Source organism: Littorina saxatilis, linkage group LG3, assembly GCF_037325665.1.
Source record: "Littorina saxatilis isolate snail1 linkage group LG3, US_GU_Lsax_2.0, whole genome shotgun sequence".
Taxonomy (NCBI): Eukaryota; Metazoa; Mollusca; class Gastropoda; order Littorinimorpha; family Littorinidae; genus Littorina; species Littorina saxatilis.
The window spans coordinates 19,280,989-19,303,488 of NC_090247.1; the positions used below are offsets into that span (position 1 = coordinate 19,280,989).

The following is a 22,500-nucleotide window of genomic DNA, read 5'->3' on the forward strand; positions in this document are numbered from 1 at the left end:
AATAAAAAGAACCAACAACATCGTTTTGTATGTGTGGGTAGTAAACACGTTTTATTTACAAAACACGGCGGAAAATGGCGACAAATTTGTTGCACAGCGACAGGTCACTTTCTTCAACCAAGGCCAGTACTTTCATACATGACAAAGGAAAGCAAATATGGCCTGAATAATAAAGTTATAGTGTTCCTTTGCGTGTCTGAGTGATAAACTGTTTTAACCAACTCTCTTCTGAAACGTAATTGCACTCAGCAGATTTGTCTTCCGCTCATAACTTTCGTGTCACACGGTCTTTGCGACAAACAGATAGATCGCATTCTCGCAGAAAATCATTGACAACACAGACCAGTCATTTTTAGCATTGCATTTGGGAAGGGCTACTATTATAGTGTGTTTTAAGAAAGAAAAACATTATAGTATCGGCAGAACACGACCAAATGAGTTTTCGTGTCACAGCGTTATGGGCGTGAGATTTGTTAGACTTTTTGTTCTCACACTGTAGCAAAATCATTGACAACATAGACAAGTCAGTTTTAGCATAGACATTGGGAAGGGCTACTATTATAGTGTGTTTTAGGAAAGAAAAACATTATAGTATCGGCAGAACACGACCAAATGAGTTTGCGTTATGGGCGTGAGATTGTTTTTTTTCACACTGCAGATCATATCTCAAAAACTACTGAGTGGATCTTTATGAAATTTGATATGGATATTTTTGACTGGATTTTCTCATAGAAGGGTTTTCCGTTTATTGATAGGACAGTTTGATGACGTCATATTTTACCGTTTGCCAAAAGGTCGAGGCAGCACTTTCACAGTTACAGTTTTTCATCAATTTGATCGAATTTCTTATCACACAATCTCAGATCTAGGCCGAATTATGGGATTGCATTTCAGCTTGGTCACTTAAAGTTTTGTTATTGAAATGTTTGTTCGAAATATGTCATTTTTTCAAATTTTTAAAAACTAATATTTGAAACAGAAAATTTATATTGGTGTATTCCCTATTGCGTCCTGTATCTAAAACTATTTAGTTTTGTTGTTTTGTATTGATAATTATGCTTTAAAATGAAGAAAACCGATAAATAACCACTATCTTTATTTATGAAAAAAGACACTTAAAAACAACTTCTATCTATTCCTTATCATTTTCTGATTCCAAATATATATAGTTGCATGGTGTTTGACGTTGAAAATAAGCTCAAACTTAACAAACTCGGATCGTTGAATGGAAATTATACTTCCAAGCTCCGTGCAGCTGACAACATGATAAAAGCACGTCATTTCAAGTGTGGAACACGCTCATGACGTCATACTGAAAGGTGATGAATTATGGCTTCACCTTGCGATGTTTCATTTCAAACATGGTAACATTTTTAAAGGGGTTTCTTTCTCAGATTTGTGTTTGCCCTTTGTCTGTCTCTCTATGTCTCCGTCTGTCTGACTGATTCAATTAAATGTGTAATTACTTAGTTTTGCAAAAGTCAAACTAAGTATGATATACCTAATTGATTCAGGTCTCTAAATTCTTATTGTAAAATTGTGAGTTTTATTCAAAACAAATTTAATTGGTGTTTTAAACTCAATAATGGGGCATGCTGTGATGAGCAGAAGAATGTGTGTTTACGAGCAGAAAAAGCCCATCAAAGTCAAGAATCGTGTTTTTCTTTTTCTATTTTCACCTTGTAGCTTCATACAGACACTAAGCAACAGTGTAGTACCACTTCCAGTGCAATATCTTGTAGGCCTACTTTAAAGGCATACTAACGCACTCCCGTGTTTACAAAGTGTAGTTTGCCCACAATCGATGTCAAACGCACCATAAGACCATATAATGACGATACGTCACCATGCGCGGACCATAATACATGCATTACAGCTTGTTCTAGCCTCTGAAAAAGTGAGGATGTCAACAAAGCCGCGGTGTTCTCTCCCTTGCATCAACGTTACATGTGTTGCCAAATCTATAAATAGGACGATCCAGATCAAAATGAAAATTCAAATATCTCAACATTTAAGGGGTCCTAGACCACAATATTTTGCAGGGAACTTAATTTAGTGTGTCTCCAGCTGTTGGTAAAGCAATTAGCGTGTATAGTCATCGAGTACATATGGCTTTAATTTTGACCATCTGTGTAACACTTTATTGACCCATGATCTGAGCTGTTCACATATGCACGTACACGTGATTGGTTCTGCTGGGTTATTAGTTTATCCACCCAATGCGACAGATTGTGAAATTGACGTGATAGCGTGCTTAGTGCTAATCAATAATCAATAATCAATAATCTACAGCTTGATTAAAACACCATCATACAGAGCATAGGTCTGTCTCGCCTGAAAGAGGAAGATTGTTTACCCTCTACCTGTCTGATTTATTGATTATGAATCAAGGGCTTTGGTATTGATTGAATTCATCGACACACGTTAGTAATTAAATGCATGTTTGGTTATCATGCAGTATGTAACAGTGGAACCCCCCTGTTAAGACTCCCGTGTTAAGACTCCCGTGTGTTAAGACTCCCGTGTGTTAAGACTCCCGTTTTAAGACTTTTCCTCATTTAAGACCTAATTTTTTTTCTCTCCAGATGTTCTGTTCATAATATTTGGAAATGTACCTTCATTTTCAGACTCCCTCCCCATTAAGATTTGATTTTCTCAGCTTTGTTTTTGAGGTCTCAGAAGAGGAGTCCCGCTGTATGTCTCTCGGTTTGTGAGTGTTTTGATTAAATGTGTGTTAACTCAGAAAAAACAAGTCGCGTAAGGCGAAATTACTACATTTAGTCAAGCTGTGGAACTCACAGAATGAAACTGAACGTAGTCCGCCGCTAGTGCAAAAGGCAGTGAAAGTGACGAGCCTGTTTGGCGCGGTAGCGCTGTGCTTCATAGCACGCTTTACTGTACCTCTCTTCGTTTTAACTTTCTGAGCGTGTTTTTAATCCAAACATATCATATCTATATGTTTTTGGAATCAGGAACCGACAAGGAATAAGGTGAAATTGTTTTTAAATCGATTTCGGAAATTTTATTTTAATCATAATTTTTATATTTTTAAGTTTTCAGAGCTTGTTTTTAATCCAAATCACCTCACCTCACCTACGCCTGTGACCCCGTCTGGGGTATAGGCCGCCAATCAGCTCCCTCCATGCATCTCTGTTTTGGGCGAGTCTTTCCAGCATTCCCCACGTCTTTCCCATGTGCTTTGCGTCTGCGTCCAAATCTCGGCGCCATGTGTTCCTGGGTCGCCCTCTCTTTCTCTTGCCTTGAGGGTTCCACGTGAGGGCTTGCCTTGTGATGTTTGAAGCAGGTTTGCGAAGGGTGTGGCCTATCCACCGCCAGCGTCTCTGTAGGATGTCCTCCTCGACGGGCTGCTGTCTGGTTCTCAGCCACAGGTCTTCGTTGCTGATTTTTTCTGGCCAGCGAATCTTGAGGATCTTCCTGAGGCAGGTATTGATGAAGACCTGGATTTTCTTCATGGTGGTGACGGTGGTTCTCCAGGTCTCGGCTCCGTATAGTAGGATCGGCTTCACGATGGTATTGAAAACCCTGATCTTTGTAGTGATACTGACTTCGCTGGATCCCCAGATCTTCTTCAGCTGATGGAATGCTGCTCTGGCCTTGCCGATGCGGGTTTTGACGTCTGCGTCCGTTCCTCCCTGCTTGTCCAAGATGCTGCCGAGATAGGTGAAGCTGTCCACCTCTTCCAGCGCACTGCCTTCGACTGTGATGGGTGTGTTGTTAGGTGCATTTGTCTTGAACACCTTGCTCTTCCATCTGTTGATGTGGAGGCCCAGGCTAGCTGAGTTGTCCGCAACAATGCCGGTCTTTTCCTGCATCTGTTGTTGGGTGTGAGAGAGAAGAGCCAGATCATCAGCAAAATCAAGGTCGTCCAGCTGTGTCCAAAGTGTCCACTGGATGCCATTTCGTTTCTGGTCAGTCGACGTCTTCATGACCCAGTCGATCGCTAACAGGAACAGGAAAGGTGAGAGCAGGCAGCCTTGCCTCACTCCGGTTCGTACTTCAAAGGCGTCGGTGAGTTGTCGGCCATGCACTATCCTGCAGGTCATCTTTTCGTATGATTTCTTGATGATGTTTGTTATCTTCTCCGGCACTCCATAGTGTCTCAGTAGCTTCCAGAGGGTCTGCCTGTCCACGCTGTCGAACGCCTTCTCGTAATCAAGAAAGTTCACGTAGAGAGGCGAGTTCCACTCCAAGGACTGCTCCAGGATGATGCGCAGAGTTGCAATCTGGTCTGTGCACGACCTTTCCTTGCGGAAGCCGGCTTGTTGATCACGGAGATGCGGGTCCACTGCCTCCTTCATTCGGTTCAGTATGATGCGGTTGAACACTTTCCCTGGGATGGACAGCAGCGTTATTCCTCTGTAGTTGGCGCAGGAACTGAGGTCACCTTTCTTGGGGAGTTTGACGAGGTAGCCTTCCTTCCATTCTGCTGGTACCTCTTCTTCTTCCCATATCTTGCAGAAGAGTGGGTAGAGGATCTCCACACTGGTCTCCACATCGGTCTTCAGCGCCTCTGCCGGGATGCTGTCAGGTCCCGCAGACTTGCCGTTCTTCAACTGCTTGATGGCGCTGCTGATCTCCTCCTTGGTCGGTGCGCAGCACTCGATTGGCAGGTCGCTTGCCGCTGGTGGTATGTCCGGTGGGTTTGCAGGAGCCGGTCTGTTGAGTAGCTCCTGGAAATGCTCGACCCATCTGTTCTTCTGTCCTTCCTCGTCGGGTATCGCTCTTCCGTTTCTGTCTTTGACGGGTCTCTCTGGCTTGGCAAACTTCCCTGATATTTTCTTGATGGTCGAGTACAGGTCCCTGGTGTTGCCGTGATAAGCTGCTTCTTCTGCTTCTGTCGCCAGCATCTCTATGTAGTTCTTCTTGTCTGTCTTGATGCTGTGCTTGACGCTTCTGTTAGCTTCTGCATATTCCTCATTCGCTTTTGCTTTCGCTGCTCTTGTTTTGCTATTGTTCAGTGCAGTCTTCTTTTCTCTCCTTGCTTCAATGTTCTTTAATGTCTCCGCCGATATCCATTCTTTGTGGTTGTGTGTTTTGGAGCCCAATACTTCTTGGCACGTTGACGTGACTGCTTCTTTCGCTCTTTGCCACTGTTGTTCTATGGTCTCCTCTTCAAGCAGCTCTTCTAGGACCTGGAACTTGTTGGAGAGCGTGATCTTGAATTCTTCCTGCTTCTTGTTGTCCTTTAGCGCTGTGGTGTTGTATCTCTGTCGTTGGCTGGAGCCCTCTGTCCAGTTCCTCTTGAGCTTCAGCTTCAATCTTGCCACAAGGAGATGATGGTCTGAGCTGAAGCAACGTCTGCTCCTCGTTTGACGCGAACCTCCTGAAGAGAGCGGCGAAACTTCCTCCCGATGCACACGTGGTCGATTTGGTTTTCCGTCCGCAGGTCTGGTGACACCCACGTTGCTTTGTGTATCCTTCTGTGGTGAAAAACACTTCCTCCGATGACCAGGTCGCTTGTGGCGCACATGTCGGCAAACCTCTCTCCGTTGTCGTTCATCTCGCCTAACCCATGCTGCCCCATGATCTCCTCGTAGCCCCGGTTGTCACTTCCAATCTTGGCGTTGAAGTCTCCCATTACGATGGTGATGTTCCTCTTCGGTCTGTCTTGAATGATGGTAAGTAGCCTGTTGTAAAAGTCATCCTTCTCTTCCTCCTCGCTGTCGTTCGTCGGGGCGTAGCACTGGATTACGTCCATGTTGATCCTCTTTTTCTTAGTCCGGAAGGAGGCTGTCATAATCCGTGGGCCATGTGCTTCCCATCCAAGTAGGGCTCCCTGTGCTGACTGGGACAACATCATGGCCACGCCCTGGGTGTGTGCTGCGTCTTCCTGCTCGTGCCCCGAGAACAGCAGTAGCTCGCCGGAAATCAGTCGTTTCTGCCCGGAACCAGTCCATCTTGCCTCGCTGATTCCCATGATGTTGAGGTTGTACCTTCTCATCTCTGCGGCCACTTGTGCTGACTTCCCGGTCTCATACATGGTCCGTACGTTCCATGTACCTATGGTGGTGGTGGTCCTGGTTGTGAGGATGGTCGTCGGCCTGACGGCTTCCGGATTGCTCTGGCTTTCACCGCCCGGCGTCATATTCCTTCCAGCTGGAGGTCCATCTTCTCCCAGGTCCGAGATTTCCGTTGGTTGTCTTCTTGGCGTTTCTGTAGCTAGTGGGTTTTTTACGGGGTGGGGTAGCTAGCCCCACGCCCAACCCTCCTCCTTTTTCAGCCGGGCTTGGGACCGTCCTAGGCGGAGTTTTTAATCCGAATACAACATATTTATATGTTTATGGAATCAGAAAATGATGAAGAATACGATGAACGTAGTTTTAGATCATTTTATAAAAAAGTAATTTTAATTACAATTTTCAGATTTTTAATGACCAAAGTCATAAATTAAGTTTTAAGCCTTCAAGCTGAAATGCAATACCGAAGTCCGGCCTTTGTCGAAGATTGTTTTGCCAAAATTTCAATCAATTTCATTGAAAAATGAGGGTGTGACAGTGCCGCCTCAACTTTTACAAAAAGCCAGATATGACGTCATCAAAGACATTTATCGAAAAAATGAAAAAACTGTCCGGGGATATCATTCTCAGGAACTTTCATTTAAATTTTCATAAAGATCGGTCCAGTAGTTTACTCTGAATCGCTCTACACACACACACACACGCACAGACAGACACAAACACACACATACACCACGTCCCTCGTCTCGATTCCCCCTCTATGTTAAAACATTTAGCCATTACTTGACTAAACGTAAAAAGACTCAGTTAACTCTGGCCACCAGAGTTCAATACATCAATATAATTCTTCTAGTGGCATTGTGAAATATAGATCATCATACAATCACAGTTATTAACACCTTCCCCCCCCCCCCCCCCCCCCCCTTCCTGCGTTGAAAAAGGACAAAGTCCCATAACGCATAACGCAGAAAATTAACCTTTAATCACTGAAGGAAGATCCTTGTTCAGTTTGTGAGTGTGATTCATAGGCTGGACAGTGTGCGGTGGTGATGTCTGAATGCAAGTAAGAATCCCTAGTAGTGTGTGGCTTTGTTGTTGTTGTTGTTGTTGTTGTTGTTGTTGTTGTTGTTGATGATGATGATGATGATGATGAGGAGGAGGAGGAGGAGGAGGAGGAGGAGGAGGAGGAGGAGGAGGAGGAGGATGATATCTAAGATATTTACTTCCTAACAATCAGTTAGGTGCCTAAAACGTTCTTTCACTTTCCTTTCAGACTTGGAGAGGCAAAATAATACCTGGACCATCGTCAAGTCATATATATGTTACTCAAAGCTGAAAAAACATAAGAACACTGTGTTGCGAAAACAACAAACACACACTTGGCGATGATGATGATGATGATGATGATGATGATGATGATGATGATGCTGATGATGATGATGCTGACGATGCTGGTGATGATGATGACGATGACGACGACGATGACGACGACGACGACGACCAAGAGGAGGCCGCATGCATGCCGTGTTTTATTCTTTAGATACTTACTTCTGAACAATTAGTTGGGTACCTAACATTTTATTTCACGTTCTTTTCAGACTCGGACTGTCGCCCAAACATGGAGAACACAAGGCTGAAAAGCAACAGAAGAAAATCGTGTGGCGAAAACAACAACAGACACATACTCGGCCACGTGTGGTCTCAAGTTTTTTTCCCTGTGTTACATTTCTTTGATGTGAAGTTAGCCATCTAAGGAAGTGAATATTAATTACTAATGCCAAATGAAAAACATTCTGTTATGGACAAAAGAAGCGTGTATTCAGAGCATTGTACCTAAAATGATGGTTGTGTTAAAGAATTATTGAACGGATACTGGTTTCCAAAGGACTGCTTTTGAGGGTTCGTAAGCAAACATTTACTAGTTGGCCGGAACTAGGAAAATGTATGACTGATTAAAAACAAGGATGCAGTGAAGTGTTTAGTGTTTTCAACACTCTCACAAAAGAAGAAAATCAACAATTTCAAAAAACGGTTGAAAACGATTTCTTACCAAAACGCTAAAAATATTGAAGTGACGAGGAATATAATATATTTGCATTTCGCCTCTAGTACAAATGTCAAGGCAACCTTTCAGACAAATCATCTGATAAAGACATATATTGCTATTTCATATGTTACGTGGATTTCCATTGGTCAATTGGGCAAAACTGAGCTCATTGCAAAAGTGATATCGACGACATTTCCGTCGATATCAGTTTTGATATCGACGACCTCTTTATTGCTTCCCCACTTCAAAAACAAAAACACCTACATTTAAAAACAAACAAATATATATGAAAATGTAATTATCCCAGAATTTAGTTGAGCAAGTGACTAAAGACTTTTTGAAAGAAAAGACATTTGAAAATACTGAAAAGTACAAGAAAAGAGTGAACAAAAAGAAATAATAATCAGAGGGAGGGATATGGAACAGCCAAAACTGAGACAAATACTTTTGTAATTTCTTTACAGAAAATACAAAATGTCCAGAGAATTAGCAATATATCTAACATTGACTGACTGTGTGATGATATCTTCTGCCATTGGTCTGTTTCGACAGTGATATCAAAATCTCGACCTCCGGTCTCGATTTTGATATCACTGTCTCAACAGACCATAGCAGAAGATATCATCACACAGTCCGTCAATATTACCCAATATTGACGGACTGTGTGATGATATCTTCTGCTATGGTCTGTTTCGACAGTGATATCAAAATCGAGACCTCCGGTCTCGATTTTGATATCACTGTCGAAACAGACCAATAGCAGAAGATATCATCACACAGTCAGTCAATGTTAGATATATTGCTAATTCTCTGGACATTTTGTATTTTCTGTAAAGAAATTACAAAAGTATTTGTCTCAGTTTTGGCTGTTCCATATTCCTCCCTCTGATTATTATTTCTTTTTGTTCACTCTTTTCTTGTATTTTTCAGTATTTTAAAATGTCTTTCCTTTCAAAAAGTCTTTAGTCACTTGCTCAACTAAATTCTGGGATAATTACATTTTCATATATATTTGTTTGTTTTTAAATGTAGGTGTTTTTGTTTTTGAAGTGGGGAAGCAATAAAGAGGTCGTCGATATCAAAACTGATATCGACGGAAATGTCGTCGATATCACTTTTGCACTGAGCTCATGTTTTGCCCAATTGACCAATGGAAATACATGTAACATATGAAATAGCAATATTGGGTAATATTATTTTCGTTATTGTTAAATACTAAGTAATACGGTTAAATGGACTGACGATAAAACTTTCTTTTTTAATTCGAATTAACTTTTGTTCTAAAAATGTTCAATTCTTTGACACAGGGCTTGTTGGGGTGTAGAGTACGCGGATTTTCTTTTTCTCACTGCGATTTAAAGAAAGACACGTTTTGTAAGGAAGAAATTATCGTCAGCCAGCCTGCAACGATCGTATTTTCTCTTTAGGAAGAGCTTGTTTTCTTGCTTACACGTCTTGTCTTCTGGTTTTAAAACAATCGAAACCCCTCGCGTTTCTTTATTCGCTAGCTGTAAATCATTGACAACCCGCGTGTTGAGCAATGTTGTGTCGTAGCCTTGAAAACAATGAAAAATGTATCACTTCTCTGCTTTATCTTAAGACAGGCTGCTATAATCTATGCATGAGGTGCACCATTCTCCCACCAAGTTTCTCTGCACTGAACTTGTCTTTGTTAGTGGTAGACTGACTAACATGCTTGTGGCAGTTACAAGAAGGACCGAACGAGAAATCCGAAATATGAAAGACGAGAACCGGAATACAGGAAATAAGTTCAGTTCAACAGCGCTCAGAATCTGATTGTGCGTGTTATTTTGTTGGACTGTTAGATTGGAGCAATCGGAACTGGCAAGGAAATTGATATTGGAGTTGAGTTTTCTCTTGTCTTCGCTGGCTAAGTGTTTCCATATGCCATGGAAAATTTAAAAAAAGATTTTTGTTAAATCTCGAAAAGTGTTGAAAATGTGCAAGTGCAACATTTCCCGCATCGTGTGGTATGAATCATGGCTGCATACTGTTTCACGCTCATCGAGGACTTACGTCTTTGGATTACCACAAAAAAGGAGACCCGGGACATATTTCAACGGGCCAGTTTCTCTTTTCTTGGCGCACTCTTTGTTTTTATTTTCGTCTGTTTTTGCTATTGTTATTTATCTATTTGTTTATTTATTTACTTATTTATTTATGTGTTTATTTATCTATTTGTTTATTTATATATTTTCATATTCATATATGTCTTTCTTTATTTATATGTATGCTTCTTTGTTTTGTATTTTGTTTATTTATTCGTTTGCTTATTCATTTACTTATCTACAAAAAATGTATTTATTTGTCAATCATTTTTTTTTATTTAGTTATAAATCTATATCATAATGTTCTTATTTTTGTGAACCATATGTTTACCTAAAGCATAATAACATTATTTGTTTTGTTTAAATTTAATTATTAATCTCTCTTCTTGGCGTACTTTGTTTATCACTTGTATTTGTTGTTGCTTTTGTAGTTTGTTTGTTTTTGTTGTTTTGTTTTTGTTGTTGTTTGGTTGGTTTTTTTTATTCATTTATTTATCTATTTTCTTTTTTTAATTTTTCTGACTTACAAACTGACAAGAGAATGCCGTCAACACCAACTCAAGACCACTATGAAGTGAGGTTGGTATATCTCCCTCCCTCTCGCCCTCCCTCCCTCCCTCCCTCCCTCCCTCCCTCCCTCCCTCCCTCTCTCACTCTCCCCCACCCCTCTATCTCTCTCTCTCTCTCTCTTGAGCCCATCTTTACTCAAATGTAAATCTAAAGTCCATGTTGATCGTTAATTAATTGGCGTTGGAAAGCTTGGCCTTTTACATTGAATCTGAGAAGGAGACTGGGGGAGGACAGATGGGACACACCCACGCACATCAGGAGACATTACCAGGCTAGCCTAAGATGAAAGCGAAGTGTATGCACTGCCATTCCTCTTTCAAAGCTAGATTACAGTGAACCTTCCTTTTCAAACCTTTAAAACTCGTAGTAAATCAGGTTAAACAGGTGGGAGTCTTAAATTGGGGGAAATTCACAGAGGTTATTATTAACAGAACATCTAAGAAAATAGGTCTCAAGACTTGGAAAACACAAACACACGCATGCACCATTTTTCTCGTCCAATCGTCGTTATCGTATTTCGATTCTTTGACAAGTCTTATACCGGCCAGTCCAAAATGACTGCCACAATGGGCTTATTCCAGCAAACTTTCACACTGAACATGTCCTGAACGCATTATTAATGCGGGTCCCAATATAGGCCATCACAACACGTGACAGGCAATTACATATCACGTCGATCTGTTCAAAAGTGTATAACAAGAGACTGCCTACGTGACTGCGATGACGTTACACAATTCCACGCAAAACACGTGCTGACCTAAATCACAGAAGCAGGCAGGCTCGCTGGTATGACGGCCTTCTAGTGCCAAAACCTAGGGTTACCATTTTCTGTTAACTAATGTTGTTTCTGGCCTCGGGTCCAGTGATTCATGTTGCTGCAGTTGTTAGCAAACGAATTCTGCAGTGACCATGCTATGCCAAATCAGTGCCTTGTGAGGTTTGTTTCAGTATTGCAATTGATCACCGAAAATGCTTTGGAATAAAGATGAATAGAGTAAAATAAAACAAAAGAAAGGAGAGTTGAGAAATGAAACAAAATTAAAAACAAAAATAAAGATAAAAATACCGCACTGGCATGACTCGAACCTACGACCAGAGACACATATATATAGCATGTCTCTGCTGCGACGTATCGACTCTCACCGCAGCCGGTTCGATAACCACTGCGCAAGAAAGAATTCCTTCTAAAATGGGCAAAACTAAACCGTTTCTCTAGGAAAGTTCAGAGGCAAAGGCACCCGACATTGAACTCGGCACATTACAGAAGAGGAACTTTTTATATTTAGTCAAGTTTTGACTAAATATTTTAACATCGAGGGGGAATCGAAACGAGGGTCGTGGTGTATGTGCGTGCGTGTGTGTGTGTGTGCGTGTGTGCGTGTGTGTGTGTGTGTGTGTGTGTAGAGCGATTCAGACTAAACTACTGGACCGATTTTTATGAAATTTGACATGAGAGTTCCTGGGTATGAAATCCCCGAACGTTTTTTTCATTTTTTTGATAAATGTCTTTGATGACGTCATATCCGGCTTTTCGTGAAAGTTGAGGCGGCACTGTCACGCCCTCATTTTTCAACCAAATTGGTTGAAATTTTGGTCAAGTACTCTTCGACAAAGCCCGGGGTTCGGTATTGCATTTCAGCTTGGTGGCTTAAAAATTAATTAATGACTTTGGTCATTAAAAATCTGAAAATTGTAAAAAAAAAATAACAATTTATAAAACGATCCAAATTTACGTTTATCTTATTCTCCATCATTTGCTGATTCCAAAAACATATAAATATGTTATATGCGGATTAAAAACAAGCTCTGAAAATTAAATATATAAAAATTATTATCAAAATTTTTTTTTCGAAATCAATTTCAAAACACTTTCATCTTATTCCTTGTCGGTTCCTGATTCCAAAAATATATAGATATGATATGTTTGGATTAAAAACACGCTCAGAAAGTTAAAACGAAGAGAGGTACAGAAAAGCGTGCTATCCTTCTCAGCGCAACGAATACCCCGCTCTTCTTGTCAATTCCACGTGCACTGCCTTTGCCACGGGCGGTGGAGTGACGATGCTACGAGTATACGGTCTTGCTGCGTTGCGTTGCGTTCAGTTTCATTCTGTGAGTTCGACAGCCACTTGACTAAATATTGTATTTTCGCCTTACGCGACTTGTTACATTTAGTAGAGGGGGGAATCGAGACGAGGGTCGTGGTGTATGTACATGTGTGTGTGTGTGTGTGTGTGTGTGTAGAGCGATTCAGACTAAACTACTGGAGCGATCTTTATGAAATTTGACATGAGTGTTCCTGGGTATGAAATCCCCGAATGATGTTTTCATTTTTTTGATAAATGTCTTTGATGACGTCATATCCGGCTTTTCGTGAAAGTTGAGGCGGCACTGTCACGCCCTCATTTTTCAACCAAATTGGTTCAAATTTTGGTCAAGTAATCTTCGACAAAGCCCGGACTTCGGTATTGCATTTCAGCTTGGTGGCTTAAAAATTAATTAATGACTTTGGTCATTAAAAATCTGAAAATTGTTAAAAAAAAATAAAAAATTTATAAAACGATCCAAATTTACGTTTATCTTATTCTCCATCATTTTCTGATTCCAAAAACATATAAATATGTTATATTTGGATTAAAAACAAGCTCTGAAAATTAAATATATAAAAATTATTATCAAAATTAAATTGTCGAAATCAATTTAAAAACACTTTCATCTTATTCCTTGTCGGTTCCTGATTCCAAAAACATATAGATATGATATGTTTGGATTAAAAACACGCTCAGAAAGTTAAAACAAAGAGAGGTACAGAAAAGCGTGCTATCCTTCTTAGCGCAACTACTACCCCGCTCTTCTTGTCAATTTCACTGCCTTTGCCATGAGCGGTTGACTGACGATGCTACGAGTATACGGTCTTGCTGAAAAATGGCATTGCGTTCAGTTTCATTCTGTGAGTTCGACAGCTACTTGACTAAATGTTGTATTTTCGCCTTACGCGACTTGTTCTTTCTTTTTATTTTTGGCAGCAAGATAACGTAACAAAGCAGACACATGTTTGGTTGTCTTTATCAAACCTTTTCTTGAACAAATATGGAGGGTAACGACACTGGTGATTTTTATATTTAGTCAAGTTTTGACTAAATATTTTAACATCGAGGGGGAATCGAAACGAGGGTCGTGGTGTATGTGCGTCTGTCTGTGTGTGTGTGTGTGTGTGTGTAGAGCGATTCAGACTAAACTACTGGACCGATCTTTATGAAATTTCACATTTTCGCCTTACGCGACTTGTTATTTATTCAAACCTGTGTCTTGTGCCTTTGCCGCTTGTCCCAAAGCTGTATTGCAACTTCGAAGGGTCTGTCAGTGTTCGTTTGCTTCAGTGAACGATTTAGGTCAGTCCCTCACTCGGTTTGATATGCACGAGAAAAACGAGGTATGACTGTCTTTTTATATTTAGTCAAGTTTTGACTAAATATTTTAACATCGAGGGGGAATCGAAACGAGGGTCGTGGTGTATGTGTAAAAACACGCTCATAAAGTTAAAACAAAGAGAGGTACAGAAAAGCGTGCTATCCTTCTTAGCGCAACTACTACCCCGCTCTTCTTGTCAATTTCACTGCCTTTGCCATGAGCGGTGGACTGACGATGCTACGAGTATACGGTCTTGCTGAAAAATGGCATTGCGTTCAGTTTCATTCTGTGAGTTCGACAGCTACTTGACTAAATATTGTATTTTCGCCTTACGCGACTTGTTTTTTCTTTTTCTTGTTTTGTGTGTGACTTTTCCGTCTGGTAGACTCTCGGTTTGATATGACCACGGCGGAGACCCTGGTTCTGCCCTTCAGAGTTCGATCAATATCGACCCCTGCCATTTGTATATGTCTGTCAGCCAAAGGTCACTCGTGACCAGGATAAACCAATCACTCACCTCACCTTTTAAATATTAACAGATAAAATGTTCAAACAGACGTTCTCACGTTATGGGCACATTTATTTCCATTCCTTCGCTTTTTCTTGGCTCTGAGGTAGGGACAGAGAATGAAACCCATTTTAAACTACACAAAAAGTTGACTTAAGATTGAGAAAGGAATACAAAACACGTCCTTTTTTCAGAGGGACGCCATGACTTTTCCACGCAGACAGTTGCGGGCGGAAACACGTGACTACTGCGAATACAGTTTATATTTACCCCACTTGCTTTTCTGAAGCTATGAACACTCAACTATACAAAACATGATACCAAAACGAATAGAAATTAGAAGCGTTTTCCTTGGCTGTAAGAAATTTGACTCCGGCACACGCCACACGAGTCTTTCCGGCCTCAGCGTCTGTACAAAAAATCTTCCATTACGGGTCAAGGTTTAAGGCCAGGGTGTATTTTTAATCGTAGTTCCGCCGTTACGAGTCTTACCATAGTGGGACCTGCACCACTCCCCCTCCACCCTCCATCCACACAAAAAATGCTACTTTTCTTTTATCAAAAACGTGTTTTTATGCAACAAAAATGTACCACTAATCAAATGAAATTTAATTAAAATCAAAGGACTGATCCGCGTACTTCGAAACGGTACGTGGTAGACCGCAGCGAAAAAAATATCAGCAACATACTACTGGCCCGTTCTGATCGGCGATCATCGCTCAAGCCACTTTGACTGGTAAACGAATACCTTAGACAAATTTAAATTAATGCGTCAGTTTCGGAATTCTTAGTATCACGAACAGAATGACAATTTAACGTTAATTATTGTGTAATGAACGTGATAGTTCGTTGATCTCAGTTATGACAAGCTCGGTCGCTGTCGCTGTCGCTGTCGACGTGGCGACACGTCACTGTGCATGCATTCTTTGTTCTTTCAACACAAAGAACACGTAACCGAACAAAATGCGTCAAAACGTAAATAACAACAACAGGAATTTTCTTAATTAAATGTCATGTTTGACCGGTTCAACAATCTGTTCTCAATGCTCTTGTGGTCGCTTTATTTCACACGATAGATCGGCGTGACTAAGTGACCAAATGAAACAAAATAGATTTTTTCGACGGCTAAAAGTGAATCAGACCACCAAGAAGGCCAGTGTTTAGGGACCTGTGACGTCATGCTCACATTTAGTTCCAATGGAATGAACCAGAAGACTCAAGTCAAAGCTGAATGGCATTGTAGATAGACAATAAACATAGTAACAAGTTACAAGAAGCTAAGATAAATATAACAGGGTTGGACACAATTACAAAGAACGGTAAGATGAATATGAAAGAGCTTGACCAAGCAAGTGACAATGTAGATGGATATCAAAGAGGTGGACAAAGCTAAAAGTAGTGTAGATAGACAGATGGTCATGGCTACAAGTAGTGTATATGGATATAAATGTGTTGGACAATGTTGCAAAGCAATGCTAATAGATAAGAAAGAGGTGACAACAATTCCAAGCAGTTAATATGAATTTTACAGTTTTGGGCATTTCTACAAGCACTGTTGGTGGTCATTAAAGTGTTGAACATAGTTACAAGCAGTGTTGATGGGTATAACAGTTTTGGACATAGTTAAAATCACTGTACAGATATCATTATGAAAGAGTTGGGCATAGCTTCAAGCAGTGTGAATGGACATGCAAGTGTTAGACATAGCTACAAGGCACAGGTCAAACATGTCAATGTAGATAGACAATGAACAGGGTAACAAGTCACAAAGCAAGGTAGATAAACATGAACAAAGCTACAAGCAGTGTAGATTGATATGAAAGTGTTTGACAACGCTGATAAGGTGAAGATGGATACAACAGAGTTTGACAAAGCTTCAAAAGGTTTAGATGGATATGAAAGAGGTTTGCAAAGTACAATAAAATGGGAATAAGTGTGAACAAGTTTGACAAAGATGCAAAGCAGTGTAGATGAATAGGAAAAAATTGGACATAACTACAAGCAGTGTATATGGACATGAAAGCGTTGGGCATACCTACAAACAATGTAGATGAACATTAACGATTTGGCATAGCTACAAACAGTGTAGATGAGCATTAAAAACGTTGGCATAGCTACAAACAGTGTAGATGAATATGAAAACGTAGGGCATAGCTACAAGCTGTGTGGATTGACAGGAAAGTATTGGACAAAAGCTACAAGCAGTGTAGATATATGTGAAAGAGTTAGGCATAGCTAAAAACAATTGCATATGGATATAAAACTGCTGGGCATTGCTACATACAGTGAGGTGTACATGGATATTGAAGGGTTAGGCATAATTATAAGCAAGGTATATTGATATGAAAGTTTACATGAATAACATAGCATGGGTCAGAGTATCAGGCAAAGGTAGATGGACAGAAAGGCACAGGTCAAAGTGACAGATCATTATAGATGGACAAGGAACAGGGTAACACGTCACACAGCAAGGTATATCAAAATGAACGCGCAGGACAAAGCAACGAGCAGTGTAGACTGATGTCAAAGTGTTTGACAACGCTGCAAACATTGTAGATGGATGTTAAACAGTTGGGCATAGCTACAAACAATGTACATGAATATGAAAGAGTTTGACAAAGCTGAAAACCGTGTTGATGTATATGGAAAGAGTTTGACAAAACTAGAAAGCAGCGAAAAGGGATAGGAACAATTAAGAGATAGCTATAAACAGTATTCATCAACATGAATGTATTGGACAAAGAAGTGTAGATGGGCATGGACGTCTTGGACATAGCTACTAACAGTTTAGATGCACATGCAAGTGTAACACATAGCTACAAGCAGTATGGATGGACATGAAAGTGTTATACATAGCTACAAGCAGTATAGATGGACATGAAAGTGTTAGATATAGCTACAAACAGTATACATGGATATGACAGTGTTAGAAATAGCTACACGCTGTATAGATGGATATGACAGTGTTATAATGAGCTACAAGATGTATAGATGAATATGCGAGTGTTGGACATGGCGACAATAAGTATAGATGGATATGAAAGTGTTAGACATAACTACAAGTGGTATAGATAGATATGAAAGTGTAAGCCATAGCTACAAGCAGTATAGATGAAAATAAAAGTGTTAGACATAGCTACAAGATTAATAGATGGATATGAAAATGTAAGACATAGCTGCAAGTGGTATAGATAGATATGAAAGTGTAAGACATAGCTACAAGCAGTATAGATAGATATGAACTTGTTAGACATAGCTACAAGATGGATGGATGGACATGAACGTGTTGGACATCAATGCACACACACACACACACACACACACACACACACACACACACACACACACACACACACACACACACACACACACACTAAATAAAAAATGTTCACTGAAAACAATAAAATGTTTAGAATGTTGGATTCTTTTTTATATTTAGTCAAGTTTTGACTAAATATTTTAACATCGAGGGGGAATCGAAACGAGGGTCGTGGTGTATGTGTGTGTGTGTGTGCGTGTGTGCGTGTGTGTGTGTGTGTGTAGAGCGATTCAGACTAAACTACTGGACCGATCTTTATGAAATTTGACATGAGAGTTCCTGGGTATGAAATCCCCGAACGTTTTTTTCATTTTTTTGATAAATGTCTTTGATGACGTCATATCCGGCTTTTCGTGAAAGTTGAGGCGGCACTGTCACGCCCTCATTTTTCAACCAAATTGGTTGAAATTTTGGTCAAGTAATCTTCGACGAAGCCCGGGGTTCGGTATTGCATTTCAGCTTGGTGGCTTAAAAATTAATTAATGACTTTGGTCATTAAAAATCTGAAAATTGTAAAAAAAAATAAAAATTTATAAAACGATCCAAATTTACGTTTATCTTATTCTCCATCATTTGCTGATTCCAAAAACATATAAATATGTTATATTCGGATTAAAAACAAGCTCTGAAAATTAAATATATAAAAATTATTATCAAATTTTTTTTTTCGAAATCGTTTTAAAAACACTTTCATCTTATTCCTTGTCGGTTCCTGATTCCAAAAACATATAGATATGATATGTTTGGATTAAAAACACGCTCAGAAAGTTAAAACGAAGAGAGGTACAGAAAAGCGTGCTATGCAGCATAGCGTAACCACTACCCCGCTCTTCTTGTCAATTTCACTGCCTATGCCGTGAGCGATGGACCACGAGTATACGGTCTTGCTGCGTTGCATTGCGTTCAGTTTCATTCTGTGAGTTCGACAGCTACTTGACTAAATATTGTATTTTCGCCTTACGCGACTTGTTTTTATATTACGTTGCGAAATGTGACACCGTAACGGGCCTTCTGTCTTACGTAGAGCTGGTCAAACAATACAAGACGATTCAAACATTTTAATTGAAACAGAACGCATTACCTGAAGGGATGTATTTTTGCAGGTGACACGATGGCGTCACCCACTAATGATGCGGTGGATCTGCCACTGCCGGATATAACGGGTTAGGTCAAACCGTAGGCTCCTTTCAACTACACAATGAATGCATCCACACACACTCTCGCACAAGCACGCTATCTCTCCTTATTGTTTTGTTTTTGTTTGTCTGCCTGCCTGTCTGTCTGTCTGTCTGTCTGTCTGTCTGTCTGTCTGTGTGCTTGTGTGTGTGCCTGTATCTCTTTGTCTCTGTCTCCCTCTCTGCCTGTCTCTATGTCCCACTGTCTGCCTGTCTCTGTCTCTGTCTCTGTGTCTGTCTCTCTTTCTCTCTCTCTCTCTCTCTCTCTCTCTCTCTCTCTCTCTCTCTCTCTCTCTCTCTCTCTCTCTCTCTCTGTCACTCTATCTCTCTCTCTCTTTGTCTCTCTCTCGACCAATGCATAATCTGGGGTTCTCGGTAAGGCAACATTCATTCACTGATCTGTTAATTAAACGCGCATCAAGAGAACAAAACCCCCCGCGGGTTAGGGGGAGTCCCATATTGGTTGGGACTAGAAAGAATTTACCCGATGCTACCCAGCATGTCGTAAGAGGCGACTAACGGTTCTGTTTCTTCTCTTCTTTTGTCTTATTTCTGCCTTACCAGTCCTTTCACCTATATTTCCTTCCAAGAAAACTCTCCCTACTATTCCCTGCAGTTTTCCAATTCTTTTCTTGTTGTCTTATTTCTACCTGACTGGATCCATCACCTTTTATCACTTACCAAAAGTCTTCTTTTCCACATCCTTATTTCTCTGCACCCCGCATGTCGTATGAGGCGACTAACGGATTCTGTTTCTCCTTTTGCCCTTGTTAAGTGGTTCTTGTGTGGAGTGTGGTCGATGTTTGTGGGGATTTTGGTCAGGCAGTGTGTAAGAAATGTTTGGTCCTTTGTACTGGAAGCTTGCATTCTCCCAGTGGGGTCGTGTATTGTACTACGTTGCGGGCCCCTGGAGCAATTTTTTGATTGGTGCTTTTGTGAACAAGAAACACTTAACAAGTGGCTCTATCCCATCTCCCCCCCCCCTTTCCCCTATCCCATCTCCCCCCTTTCCCTCGTCGCGATATAACCTTCGTGGTTGAAAACGACGTTAAACACCAAATAAAGAAAGAAAGAGAACAAAACTGACTGACTTCCAATATCCATTCATCCATGTCCGCATAACATGAACACGCACGGGAAATGTCGTTATGTCTCCGCATTCATGCCTCGAGTTGTTGCCTAACAATAGCTCTCTTCTGTCAGTGCGAAATAACAATTTTAAAAAGTGCACAAGTTTTTCAAACTAAAAAAATCAACTCCAAATGCTATGATATTTGGTGAACTTGGAAGATATCCACTAGATGTTAATATGAAATGTAGAATGCTTTGCTATTGGTATAAACTGATTAGTCCTATTCATAAAAATAAATTTTCAAGTATTGTGTATTGCTTTACTTATAAATTGTATATCAACAAGATGATTGAATCCAAGTACTTATGTTTCATTGAAAAAACCTTAAATGAAATTGGTCTCTCTGGCCTTTGGACTTCTCAAGAAAATATTCAATACTCAAGCACATGGTTTAAAAAGAAAGTAAAAAGAAGCTTATATGACCAGTATATCCATAAATGGTTTACAGAAATTGGAACAAAAAAATATGTTTTGGAATTATCGAATGTTCAAAGATATTTTTGCATGTGAAGACTACGTCACAACCCTGCCATATCAGCAATGTGTTTCAATGATGAAGTTTAGAACATTAAACAACAATTTGCCTGTACAGAAAGAACGTTATCTTAACATCCCGAGGTCAGAAAGAACTTGCACCAAATGTGTATCACATGACATAGGTGATGAATTCCATTATTTATTTGTCTGTGATTTTTTCAAAGAAGAAAGAGCTGAGTTGTTACCACCTTACTATTGGAAAAAACCTAATGCACTTAAATTTAAAAAGTTGTTTGCTACTAAGAAAAAGAAATTGCTAAAGAATATTTTGGACTTTATTAATAGAATTTGAAACAGTTTTTAATTCATAACTTTTTTTAATTTTTTTTTTAATTTTTATTTATTTATTATATTAGCATATATCATGATTGTATTGATTGTATTTATTGTTCAAAATGCCCCCATGGGTTATGGACTAATAAACTTGAACTTGAACTTGAACTTGTTACATTTCTTTGACTTACCTGGTGGTTGTTTTCAGCGACTGAGATTGAACCGCCAGACGACCCTGATGACGTGCCACGCACGGAAGAACAAATACAAGAAATGGGAGTGACGCTTCGTCATTAATCTTTGTCTGCTGGAATCTTCTTCTGCGATCCTCAACTTTACACTCTCAGAAACCTTATGGTGTGAGTTTTGAGAGCACCATTTTATCCTGCCACGCTGTGCCGTCTTCAATGATGTGTGTTAGAATGAGGATCACCTAGTGAAACTGCATGCATGTCATCAAACCCGAACATAATTAACATAACCAAATTAAATTAGATTCAACAACAACAACAACAACAACAACATTAGAAAGCAAAACATTTAAAAAATAAAGCTAAGCGGTGTTTAATTTTTGGAGGGCCATTTCAATATCTTACATTCAAAGTGTGTTTGTTTGTTGTTGTTGTTTAAATTTTAACTGAGTCAAGGTATCTTCAATGATAAGATACAGTGACTTCCAACCTAGTGTCATCGACTGCTATTCCGTCAAAGCTTGCATATGATCAAGTTTCTCTTTTTTCTTAATCGATTGTTTTTAACCCAGAATGCAAGTCACTCTAAAATGGAACACAATAGTTCCACCATAGCATCCCTTGAACTGTACTTTGTTTTGTACAAGCCCTGTGTTTCACGGCTTGTGACTACGCAGAAAGAAATTGATTTTTTTTAATATATACCTAGAATATGTATGTGATAGCGATCATGAAAATCCTGTACAAGTTGCAAAGAACTTTTCTCACAACAATAATAACAACAACAACAACAACAACAACAACAACAACAACAACAACAACAACAGCAGCAGCAGCAGCAGCAGCAAATTGGGTAGCGCGATGCTGTTGCTACACGCTGTCCCCAGGGAGAGCAGCCTGCATTTCCTTGAGGAAACTACACAAGGACAAAAAGTTATACCAAATACGAAAAACCCGTCGACATGTGAACATTGACTGATTTTTACGTTTTGAGCTTTTGGGGCTTCAACGGTTCTAAAATATTAACATACCAATTTTGTTTAAAAAAATTCCACATAAGAGAACCTGAATATGTTAATTATTTTACAACTGTCTATCCCTGTTCACAGTTTCTGTAAATTTCTTTCGCGCCAGTGGAATTTCAACCATCTAATGCTAGGGCGCTGTGTATCAAAGAATCTTTTTGTCAACACTGAGAAAACATGATTGAGTTCCTGTTTTCATGTTGCTCGGAAACCATAGGTCGAGTTCAAGGCTTCAAAAACTCTTTTTGTATTGAACAAACAAACA

The 22,500-nt window shown here is 39.9% G+C and overlaps 1 long non-coding RNA gene across 2 annotated transcripts in view; it reads left to right on the top strand.

Moving 5' to 3' along the window:
• The first annotated feature begins 6,980 nt into the window (after nucleotides 1–6,980).
• Nucleotides 6,981–22,500, top strand: part of LOC138961809 (uncharacterized) — a 16,683-nt gene continuing 1,163 nt past the window's right edge. Inside the window, exons 1-5 of one of the 2 annotated variants that reach the window (XR_011454316.1) lie at nucleotides 6,981–7,041; nucleotides 7,577–7,877; nucleotides 9,630–10,673; nucleotides 19,006–19,065; nucleotides 21,228–22,500. The exon at nucleotides 21,228–22,500 is cut by the window's right edge and continues 1,163 nt beyond it. This is a non-coding gene — a long non-coding RNA (uncharacterized lncRNA). Of the gene's footprint in view, nucleotides 7,042–7,576; nucleotides 7,878–9,171; nucleotides 10,674–19,005; nucleotides 19,066–21,227 lie in introns of those variants that run through there. The other variant, XR_011454315.1, reaches the window with a different exon arrangement.